The sequence below is a fragment of the Sardina pilchardus genome, chromosome 8 (genome assembly GCF_963854185.1).
Source record: "Sardina pilchardus chromosome 8, fSarPil1.1, whole genome shotgun sequence".
In the NCBI taxonomy this organism is placed as follows: domain Eukaryota; kingdom Metazoa; phylum Chordata; class Actinopteri; order Clupeiformes; family Clupeidae; genus Sardina; species Sardina pilchardus.
In genome coordinates, this window is record NC_085001.1 from 14,746,941 (window position 1) to 14,759,823 (window position 12,883).

Below are 12,883 nucleotides of genomic sequence, written 5' to 3' on the forward strand. Positions count from 1 at the left end.
TAAACCAATTAATGTTAGGATAGTCAGAAAAGATTCTCTACTAATAAATGGGGATGGCAAGCTTTACACATAACATTGGCAAAAAACAAACAGAAAGCTAGTATTACTAGTGTTGCACTAGACCGTATCATAGGTTTCTCTAGAATGGATCAGAAAGAACTGCAGAATACCATCAAGATTGTTGACTAATTACAACTGTTAACAAACCGCTGATAAGATTGTTGTAAATACACATGGCTGAGAAAAATAAAAGCTTTGAAACTTTAGTTTTGTTCTTGTTTGTTTACTGAGAAAATGGAACACAGACAATAATAGATGTTGAATTTGGTCAAGGGAATAGACTGACTTGACAAAAATTAAGTACAGAGGGGAAAAAATGGAAAAATGGATTTGTTTGTAAGGGAGTGTGCCTTCCATCAACAAAATGGCTGAAAGTCCAGCAGAGGACAATTTTGAGCAGTGTGCGAGTTCCAGGGCTGACCCTGGTGACCCCTGTGAGTCCATTGACTTCTCAATTTCCACTACCAAAGGGGTTGCTGGGGGTGGGGGGTGGGGTGGATTTTGCACCCACAAACCTTGTTAAGTCCATTCATCCCCATACAACACTCTGTACTCTGGAGACGTTTTGTTCATTTTTAAAGCCAATTTCCACCAATGTTTTGTGATGTGACCCAAAGGACTGTTCTCCTGGTGTGTATCCAAAATGTAGAGATATGCCATGCATGCGCCACCCAATTCTATTACTCATATTAAAAAAAAACATTTAATTTTCTTAATATCACATTAAGATCAGAAATCAACTTTCCAACTCCAACTAGTGTGGCACATGCAGTTTCACCACTTACATACTTCCTTTAACTTCAGTCCACATCATGAAGTAGAAAACATCTGATAAAGTACTGCCATGCAGTTAACATAGTCATTATGTGCAATAATTGCACATCATTTCAAGCTATTTATGTGCCACAGGGAGCCGTTATATACATTCTGATCACACTAAGTGTGATACGGAAAAGCATTACATCTGTCAGCCGGGAAAACATATCTCATGTTATCCACCTGGACACAGAAACTGGATTAATTTCTTTGATAAAATCAACAATTATTAGACCTTAAGCTAGTTATTCATGGGGCAATTTCTTTTTTATCCGCTTGTTTTTTTTCTGGATGGTGGAAAGTGTAAAATGTTTTTAGCCTTTGGAAGATGGTCCTCGAAAGATATTTCCATTTGATTCTTTTCTTTTTCATGTTGCAGCAGAAGAGAAAAGAATACAAATGACGTTTCTCTCCCCTCCTGCACTGTTCTGCACATTCTGCATTCTGCCACTGGCATAAGGAACTTGCAAAGATTTGACTTGCGCTGGCCTTATTGATGGCGGGTAAAGAAAAGTATTGATGATATCACTCGATTTGAGTAGAACCGAGGCCAATTGCAATCTACAGATATTGGGCTCAAAGTGTTGGTCATCCTTGAATACCCGCAGTCAATATCCCAGTTAATCCAGTCTCATAAGACTCTGTTGTACAGTGGGGCTTGTATTTTCCATCAGGTCTTTGTGAAAGCCGGAAGGTTAGAAATGTTGGAAAATGCAAAAAAGCTATGAAGTGTAGCACAGAGATCATAGGTTAGATGAAGAGGATATGTTAAAAACAAAAAAACAAAAACGACATTGTACCTCATCTCAGTTGCACTACGATGCTCGACTTTGCTAAGACTACTGCTATATAAGAGCAAAATGCCATACAAATGTGTTTAGGTGCCTGCCCTAACTTTCTAATTAAAACAAAATGGTGACGTTTTTTTATTCATCTGGCTTCCATTAGAGCTAAAATTCCTAATTATTTTCACAGAAACAATTTCATTTTGTATTAATTTTAATAAAGCTCTAAATGTCTAATTCATTATAATATATTGCAGTAAATTCAAGTAGTTTATTATAACTATATTTCGTTTAATATTAGATAATTTGCATTTGCATCCGCATGTGCGTGAACTGCAAGTCAATGCAATGCAGCTGTTGTTTTGAATCAGCTACATAACATTTACTTTCCTCTCAGTAAATGAGAAGATATGTGTCAGCATTTTCTATGACTCCAGGTCACAAGTGATAAACTTCCCTGTGAATATTATGCATGTTTTTACTGAGGTGCTCTGCTGCGGTTTCTTATTGAAAAGCAGCGTAAACAAAGGAGAAGTGGGGCAAATGGCCTTAGAGGGGGTAAGGACTCGGTCCACTGGCCACTTGAGCTACACAAAATTAGGAACATGTGCTGGCAATTATTAACAAATTCCATCATAATCAGATAATGCAATTAATTGGATCAGCAAATTAAATGGCAGAATAATTCATTTCTGTAACCTTGTATAACATTTCAGCCTGACCTACCAAACCACTAATCTTCTATGAGCAGACAATAATCAATGATGGATGAATATGTAAACTCCTGAGAGAGGCCATAGTTTTGTTCATAGGGATACGTGGATACTTTCTTACTGCCAAAGACCACTTTCCAAGGGTTCTGCAAAAGAACAATAGATGCCTATCTGCCGTTTCCCCGTACCTTTGTTTATTGTTTTCCCATTTACTGAGCTGCGGGTCTAGACACAGAGGATGCACAAACACAAGGCAGGTGTATACAGGTAGTGCTCAAAGGCTAGATGCCGAGAAATATCAACATCACATTATATACCACTTCCCTGTAAGGTGTCTTGACACAATAGTGTATGAAGAACACTTAGAACTATTTTCACTGTACAGTTGAGCGTTAACTCAAAGAAATGGTCTCAACTTATGGGGTTAACTAAAGGTCAATACCAACTGGGATCAGGCTCAGTCAGGGTCCCAAATTACATTTTTATGTTCCATGTGACTATATTTTGGGAGTTTAAAGTGTTAGAGATATTTTTCTAACATAATCATCCCTAATATGGAAAAATAGCAGCCTGTCATTATTTAGTATTTAGAAAACTACTTTCATTTTTAATATGCTATGCTATTTAATGGTATAATATTTTGCCTTTTAAACAATATGCAATTTGTGAAGCAGTTGATTGATCACTTAAAAAATATTTTTTTAATTTATCAAAATGTGAGATAGGCCTACCATCTTTTAAAGATTTAGATCAGAGAGTTTGGCTGATCCCAGTTTCTTATCTACCCATAGAAATATGAAGACGTACTAAATATTCAACTTTGAGTTTGAGTAAACATCATGCGTTAAAATACCTCAATTACAAAGTCAGGTCAGTTTATCCTATAGAATATTTGGGAGATCAGATCAGAGTTACTTATAGAAGAAGTCCCGCACACTGTCCATTATGCAAGCAACACAGATTTATTATCACAACGTTTCGGTCATGTAGACCTTCCTCAGGTGAATTCGATCAGATCAGAGTGGCATCACAATATGCCTCTCAACTACTATGGTCCTTCCCCAATTAAACAATTTCAATTCATTATTAGCTGGCATACCTCTGTAAGTTAATCTTCTATTCTACCCTATTCTATTCTTCTATTGGCTTCCCATAGCAGCCAGTACTAAATTGAACTGGCCTACTGCATCTGCAACTTGCTATCTTAATTCCATGGCCCAGCCCTTTGTCCCTCACTGTGTAGCCCATCTCTAATGAGTGTCTGCTATGTTCACCTTCCATTAACGCTTGATGGTCAAGACTCTACCTCTATGATTCCTCATTGATGGAAGGATTCATCTAATACTTTTTGTTCTAGCAATAGTTTTAGGATCTTCAAAAAGCATCTCGGTCTCATCTCTATAGACACTAATTAATTGTGGTTTGTATATATTTATGATTATTGTTATTATTCTATATTTTTATTTAGTCTATTACTAAGATTGACAATTGTTTGTTAATTAGTCCATATGACTACTTTCAAATGTCACATTCATTTTAATGTTAATGTAATGTTTGTAGACATCATTGTAAGTTACTTTGGACAAAAGCGTTGCCTAACAACTATTGTATGCACGAACATTATGATTGAAACATACAGTATGAATACTATAAATAAAGTGCTGTATACATATCAGTTTTAATTTTGAAACACAACATTGTATGCATTGAAATGTCTTCTTTTCTTTTCATAACACAATACAGTCAACACCCATGTGCACAAAGGGGTACATTTGGAGAAAATGACATTTTTTATCCATCTGCTTTGTATAAACTATTGTCCTTTAGTAGCAATCGCAAGTGCATGTCTGAACGAGATTTGCATATTACGATTTTGGTATTTTTGCCCATTCTCTCTTTCCAAGATGCTCTAACTCTGCCAACCAATAAAGACAGCATGACTAGACTCCAATCCACATATTGAACAAAACAGATTTGATCAGATTCAAGTCAGTGCTTTGGCCAGGCCCATCAGAAAACCCTCCTCGTGTTCTCCAAGCCATTCCATAGAGGCCTTTGCCAGGTGTTTTGGGTCGCTCTCCTTCTCAGACATGAATGGTCACCAGAGGTCTCCTGCTGACTGTAACGACATAGACTTCTCCTCCAGGTTTGCTCTCTTTTGGGCTCCATCCATCTTGTCCTGCCCTGATGGCAACAAGCGTCCCTGTTCCTCCCCCTGCTGACACACACAGCCCCGGGCTATAGGTCCCTTCAGCACCACCAGCACGCTTGACAGCAGGGGCTGGTGTTAACAGGCTTTAGGGCTGCATTTGGTTCGGGGCCAAACACACAGCTTTGCTTTCGGGTCAGATTGCCCAGCTTCAATAGCACTGGACCACAATGTCCTCATCCAAAGGCTGTTTGGTCCCATGCTGTCTTGAAAAGAGAGAAAAAACAATGGAGACTTGACACTTCCAACAAGTGGCTTCCTCCTAGTCTCTCTTGTAAGGAGGCCAAAGAGGTTGTTGATAACTGGATCGTTTCTTCCTTCATTTCAACCAATAAGCTCTGCAGCTCTCCCAGTTGTTGTTGGCCTCTTGGCCACATCTCGGACAATTGACCTCCTTGCTCAGTTGTAGTGTTTCGGATATGATGGCCTGACATTCGTAGTTGGCCTGTATTTTTTTGCCCATTTTGATGCAACAAACTGTATTGTGTTACTAGACGGTTTAATACAATGAACTACAGCATATTGTGTTACTAGACGGTTTAATACAATGTACTGTGCTGTGTTACTAAGGGATTTGATACTATGTACTGTGCTGTGTTACTAAGGGATTTGATACAATGTACTGTGCAGTGTTACTAAGGGATTTGATACAATGTACTGTGCTGTGTTACTAGGGGGTTTGATACAATGTACTGTGTTTAGCTGATGTTATTCGCTCTGGACAAAGGTGTCCGCTAAATAGCAATAACCATAACCATAACCATATGTCCTCTTATTTTAACCCTCCTGATAATATTGAGTCACAGTTCCACAACAAGGTGTTTGGTCCTCATAAAAGCCACACTGATTGGATCAGTTGTTCCGTATGGGACTGGATGAGTATACAACTCAATACAAATAGATTGGACAGCAAATCCTTTACACCTTCCTAATGTGTTTAGTGTGATTACTTGACAAAACTGAATACCTCTCTCAATCTCAACATTTAGATGATTAAGAGGAGACTCTTTAGGTATCAGGTTTCAAATTCCATTTTAAATTATGTTTATATTGGAGCTGAGCTCCATAGCAAAATGAGAAATCATAGGTTGAATGGGGTTGATGAATACTTTCGGAAATCAGTGAAAGATAGTAGAGAAATTATCACACAGACACATCTTATGATCAAACGACTGCATCTTAATGTTTCACCACACATATAAATTTGACATTCATTGTGGTGAGACATATCCTATATGAATCTGTTGAACTTGTTTTCAGATGCGGTCTTTCGCAAAATGTTTATGTTTAAATGTTGAGGATGCATCACTTGGTGTGGAAAACTACAGTCTGACAGCTGTGCAACAAATATCTACACATGTGGCGCTAACAGAATAAAAGCAAACAAAGTAGCAGAAATAAACGCTCACTAATGTAGTCAATGGGGCTCACTGCTGTGCATTCGATCGGTGGTAAACAAGACGTATTGCCGCAGTAATCAAGCCCTTATTGCGAGACATAATACAATCATTACCCAGGAAATGTCATAAGCCTCATGTTGCGCACTCCTGGACGTTTTTTGAGTGTGAGTTTTGGAAGTGGAAAGAAAGACCATACAAATTATCTGGTCACAAGATTTAAAATGTGTGTATAAGCTCAGGTAAACATACCTGCGTTTTAACACTGAATGCATGCTTCGTCCAGATGTTTCCCTGCAACTGAAATGTTAGAAAACAGCATTACTTGACATCTAGATCTTGATGCATTTGAATACACATGTATAGATGTGTTTACATTCTTCTTGTTGTTTTATATTACTGAGTCTAATACTTGGCACACGGCTTGTCTATAACCTCTGTAAAAATCCCCGTGTCTTTATATCTTCAGAAACGACAACTCACATATGCACTATGTGGTTCACTTGGACTTCTCGAAACCGCAAACGTGTCACATCGTCTTGTTATTATTACATGTCAGGCCCCAGCTCTAACTCATGTACTCCTTCAAGCTGGGTCAAAGAGAGCCAATGGGCCACTGCTTCAAACAAGTGGTGGGTAATGATCTTAAAAAGCCCTAGATTTCACCATATTTACACATTTAGTCACAGGGCATGGCGGGTGTCGAACGCCTGGCCTGCCAACGTTGCGTCTGTAGTTTTCATACTAACGCTATAAATCTGCCAATTTGCAACCCAGCTGCATGCTCATTAGCTGCCATCCGTGGCGGTTCGGCTTCTTTCTGCTCATTCCACTAATCTCCTGTCTTTTCTCCATTTATTTGCCACTTTCTCTGCTGCTTGTCCACAAAACTACAGCACTACCCCTCCTAAGATTAATTGATCATCAATTTAGCCCTAATTTGGACCAAGTCAGGTGGTAAATGGGCTACTTTTACTTGATTGTTACTGAAATGTGTGCAAGTACATTGATAAATTTTGATTATTTATCAATTACGGCCAAATGAGGTAAATCTATTGAATAAATTCTAGCCTGATTGCCGTAATAGAGTTTGAAAATATCACTATTGATAATGATTCTGGCTAATAGTCTTTTTCCGGCCCTGGTTGCTGGCTTGTCGGAGTGACAACAAAGAATTCATTTTTCAGGAAATCATCTGTGTGTGCCAGGGCAATCCTTCATTAATCAGTTACATTATGGGGCTGCTCCTCAGTAATGTGTGTATCTTTGCTTAGAAAGCCTGAAACACTTTGTCATATTTTGTGTCAATTACCAGTAATTTTAATACATTTCCATCACAGCATTGTGTTTTGGTTAGCATATGCTACGGTAAGTGTCTCAAGTCTTCTTTATTTGAATCGTGTCACCAAATGAGAGTGACACCAGGTGTAGTGGCAGCACCTCTTCGACTCCGCATTCTACCGCGACAGTCCTAAATCAACATGTTATCATGTGTCCAAAACATCAAGGGCCAATTGAAGCAACTACTGCAAAGGAATACATCTCCTGGAACAAACTGATTTCAAATAGCCTGACAAACTCTTTGACATAAACATGTGCAAACTCATAGGAAGTGAGGTGGTTTATTTTACAGTGGCACTTGACTTTCCCCTGGTCTTCATGAAATGTAGTGTATTTGTGGAGGATTTCAAAAACATTAAATCAACTTTTAGTAGCACCACAGCTGGTGAGGTTAGGGTCACAATGTGAACTGACATGGGATAGTGTGTTTAATACAACGAGGATTAGTTTATGAGTTCAAATATAGCAAATGTGTATCTGATGCCACACCATGTGATACTGCTGGTCTCAAACTGTACTGATGGCTATGGACCCCAAAACTCTGGAAACATTTGGAAATTAAGAAAAACGTGTGTAGTTTGTGTGTGTTTGACTTCTAGTACCATGAATAGCATCTGCCTACCCAGAATATCCAATATTTTATTAAACACAATTTTAAGATTTCTGTTCAAATAAGTAATACAGCATTTCAGTCAGTAACATAGCATGCCATATGTAGTCCTATACTGATCTACCACAACTCACTTCACAATAAGAGCATGTCTTTTGCCTTTCTTTCTTTTTTAAGAGAATCTCCACAAATGTTATCAAGGGCCCCTGGTCTAGATTCTCATTGTAGATATGTTCTGTGCATCTATTACACTTTTGTTATACTGTATGAATGGATATATTTATTTCAGATTTTTAAAGAATTCTGCTCCAGAGTTTGTTTCTTTACTATGCATTTACTGAATAAATGTATATTTTTAAATTTGTATATGTTGTATAATTGTCTTTAGTAGCCTAAATCAATGCACACATGTACACATTTAAAAAAGTAATTAATCTATTTTGCTGGCAAAATTGTCAAAAAAAATCACAATTATGACCCTATACAAGCATATCAATTATAGCACACGCATTATAGCCCACACATTAGAACAACAGAAAAAGAATAAAGTTCCTCTCGCGGCTTTACAACGACGTGATTAATGTACTGAATCTACAGTAGGCTATAGTTTTAGCATTTCATCGGAAAAACCTCGGTGTCTCCCTTTTCCCTGACCGTTGATTATTAGTATTTTCCTTGTTTTCCAAACTAATAAGTGCCACCATCAAGCAGTTGGACGCTCTCGGAGGCTGCAGACATGCTGCTTGCCCTAATTGATATTGAACGAGCCGCTGGTAGACGAGAACGGGGCCACTGCTGGATAATTTGCGCTTTAATCAGCGTTTGTAATGAGAGCTGCTGATTAAGGCTGTTTGGAAATAAAAGAGAGTTAAAAAGAACGTCTGTCAGGGTCCGGTGATAATTCACGAGTAATTGTCGTGATTAGAGAAAACTGGATGACTTTGGGTCTTTCTAATGCAAACGGAACCCATAGGGCTGGCGGTGAGTTTTTATATGCTCGGATCCATGGATTGCCAACCCCTGAGACATCCCTACTGAGCTCATATTAATAGTTCTGGACAATGACGACACAGCAGTGGTATTCCAAGGGGATGGAGCGATCCATACGGAGAGGAATACAGAAATAAATACGCGTGGTTGCCAGACCTGGAAAGGTGAAATGTGGCTTACCGAGCCTTTCAGAACCATGGACAGATCCACCCATGCGCATTGCCTTTTCAGAGGGCTCCTCGTCTAATTCAGATAATGAAAGCATAGGCCTATCTACAAATGTGTGGAGTCTGATGTCTATCTGATTAAAACATTTCTTAGGTTGGAACGTGTGTGTTAACATGGTTCGGCAATTAAGAGATGGTGGCGATGGTCAACGGGGCGTCGGGTATCAGCTGGTTGAGAGACGGTACGTGCCTTACTGACATACACACGGTCTCTCTCTCTACCTCTATCTCTCTCTATGTGTGTGTGTGCGTCCGTGCGTGTGTGTGTGCGCGCGCGCGCGTCTATCTGTCTTTCTATCCATCTAGATATCTATCTAAAGCGCCAAAACACACAAATTCAGAATAGCACTGATGCCCTCAGCTCAACGCGATGGCGTTATACCAGTACGAGTCTGGTGTCCCGGGTAGGACCTGTAACGCTCTTAAAGCGCCAGTTTCAGCGGCAGATTAGCCCCATCTATCCGGTGTCAATGGCTGTCTTGTTGAGAAAATCGGTGAGTAAACAGGACTGACAGAGAGGGGGGCTTTGCTGATTACTCATACAAATAGACTGCAATGCCCCTCCGGGATGTCGACCCTCCCCCCTTCCCAGTCGGCGTCTCCAAGGCCCCCTGTCCTGGTGTTTCCACATTGTCCCGCCATCAATCATTCCATTGTGTCCTGGATGTTATATAGAGTCGCTTAATATCCCAACCTTCATCTCTTTTTACGTAGAGAATGATGCTCCACCAGGGACACGCGGTTCCGTGGTATGAGACCAACAGACAAGGCGACATAAAGTGATTTAAAGAGATGGCTGGGCGATAAAGGAGCGCCCTAGGCGTCTCACTTAAGAGGGGGGGAATTTAGAGTAGGGACGCACCAGTCCAAAAATTCCCAGCCATAATTAAACGTGATTCCTGAAAGGCCTCAAAATGGTTTGAGAAGTAAGCCAAAACTCAGGAATGAAAGAAAAAGACAAGAATGTGTGCAATCGCTATTGATTTAATTTACACCATATAGCCCGGGGGAGTTCCAATACCTCAGGTAAAGAGAAAAGGCTATTCCAACAGATGTTGAAATGTGTATGACCTGTTGGGTAGAAAACAGAAAATAGCTGACATTTTACATAGTAAACAGCCCATTAAAACTAATTTATAGGGAAAGGTCTATAACACATCTCGTCTTTTTTTGTGGTGGTGGTGGTGGTGGTGGTGGGGGGGGGGGGGGGGGGGGGGGTATAGGACGTTCGGACCATTTATTTGAGAAAATGTTGTGTTTAAATATTATGCTTTATTATGTATTATGTAACCTTGTTGAACCAACATGTTGTAATTGTCTAGACCTTTGATACGTCAGACATTTAAAGAATGTTAATTGTAAATGATTAATGGCAGGTTCGGGTTAGATGTCTATCCATCATAGATGAATAGGCACTAAAACATTGCGTGTACAGGGCCAGCGTCGCATTAGTAAAAATGCAGAATGCACTGCGCTTTATCTTTAATAAAACATCTATTGACAAAATATGGGGACACAGTATTTGCTAAAAACGTCAGCCAACCCTTTCACTCCTCGTGCATATTTGCGATCGTTATCGGTCTATTTCACTGCGCTCTACGCCGTGTCCTTCACCGATTCAATATCCAGTCAAAGACAACCTGATTTTCCTCTCTCTCTCGGACGATACGCGACTGCCTACATTTCTCATGTGCTTTTGTGTGCTGTGGGGAAAAAATGGAGACATCACTTTTATCGGGAAAGGTCCGCATTTATGAGGGTTTCTGACAAATAGGCAGCCTGCGTCCACGCATGGCTGAGCACTTTCATGCTGCACTTGGCTTGTGTACATAAGAGCTGCACCATTTCCACGGATGAAACAAATCACAACCAGGAGACATTTATAACGCTTTTCGGATTATGAGGCGGTTAAAATGTCTGTGACTGTGTAAGCAAACATAATGCATACGAAGACGACCTTGGGACTTTGGCAGCCTCGCAAAACAACAGGTGTAAAAAGTTTTTGTTTATGTTTTTGACAGACGTGGGCGATTGAAAGAGCGCAGCATTGTAGTGTTACTGCGAGTAAAAGTGGACATGGTAGAATCAGTTACAAAAATAATCCCAAGAAAAAATGCACAGCGAATTTGTTGTGGTGCACAGGCTGTCAACATAAAGTAAAGTAAAACAATAACAATAACAAAAGCATGCACACACACACACACACACACACACACACACACACACACACACACACTTGAGATTGTACTCTTTATGCACTAAATAAATAAGGCTTTTTTTTCAGTGTAGGCCTGAAACATCATGCTTCAGTAACATGCCATAACCCTATTTACAGCAAGGTTAGCACACTGCACACTGGGCATGAAGTGTATGTGTCTCACTGCGGAGGCTACAGTACAAGCTTTGCCGAGCTGTAATAGCCTTATAATGATTCTCTAATTCAGTGTAGTTCTGATTTTATGACACTTAGGCAACCGTAAAAATCTGGTGTTATTTCCTAAAAATAAAGAGGCTTTCAGAGGAGATTAGAGAAATATTGTATGAATTCCGGCTTAATTTATTTGATCATTCCACCTTACTAAGATTTGGATTGCTCAAATGTGATGACAAGTCCTCAATTTCTTTCATTATGTCAGCGGAATTAAACTTTGATAAAAATTCTAAGGGTGTGCTATGGTTTCTTAAATGAAATGCAATTTGCAGCTGAATTTGTTGTATCTGTCACAAATATCCCCAATTAGTGACGTAATTATTTGATAGTCTCTGCAATTACAGCAAAACTGGCCGAATGTGGAAATGTAGAGGGACCCCTAATTACTCTAAATTTATTAGTTTGAATATTTGCATAATGGGGAAATTGGTAGAAAATTGTGTTCATTCATTTGTGAAGAATCGTATGAATTTTATGAATCTGAAAGCTGTCCCTATTCACTTGGTGACATTCCCTGCTGATCCCACTGGTATGGGCTGGGTTATGGCCAAGTTCACTGCTCCGTAGATGGACATTACAGAACTCACTGAGTGCACTATATAGACCATATGAAATGATCACTACTGATTATTGTAAAGTTAGAGCAGTGATTTATATAGTGACCCATCTCAAGTCATGTATATCTGGCACGGTTTTCAATACGACATTAAGCCTCAGACCTGGAAGAGGATAAAAGGAACCCACCGGTTCCTCAGATGTGGATTCTCTATATAAACCAGTGGCTAGAATCACACTGTTTTCAATGAGCTCCCTCTTCATCATCTTTGGAATAAAAGGTAGCCTCAACGCGTTCGCAGATAGCCTATTCAACATTCTCAGTCACTGCATATAGGTGTACATTAATTACCTGAAAAGATTGCAATTGATTTCTTCACAAAATAAATTACAACTGTTTTTCATCACAAAAGTAATCAATTGAGAAGAAGCTGTATCTCAAATCTCATGCTGTGCCTAAATTAATAAATGAACATAAATAAATGAAATTACCTTTTTAGAACAAATGATTAGTATCAGTATTTATGACTTAATCAGACTTTATCATTTGAAGTTGATTAAAAGAAAAAGAAAGCCTCTGGTGCTAATGTAATTGGTCATATAGAAGGGAATGTTAGATATTTCTTCAATCAGAAGGTAATGATATTAACCATCTTTCCTTTAATGAACACAATTGAGTTTGTAAAAATCGGACATCCCCTATTTCAGCAAAAGTACTGGGAAGAGCACACACGGCTGGTTAACTGTCA

The 12,883-nt window shown here is 39.2% G+C and overlaps 1 protein-coding gene across 1 annotated transcript in view; it reads right to left on the reverse strand.

The window, feature by feature from the left end:
• Positions 1-12,883, reverse strand: part of otpb (orthopedia homeobox b) — a 31,574-nt gene that overhangs the window by 7,430 nt on the left and 11,261 nt on the right. Inside the window, exon 4 of the mRNA XM_062542905.1 lies at positions 6,233-6,280. The gene's annotated coding sequence lies outside the window, so the exon portion shown is untranslated. The remainder of the gene's footprint in view (positions 1-6,232; positions 6,281-12,883) is intronic.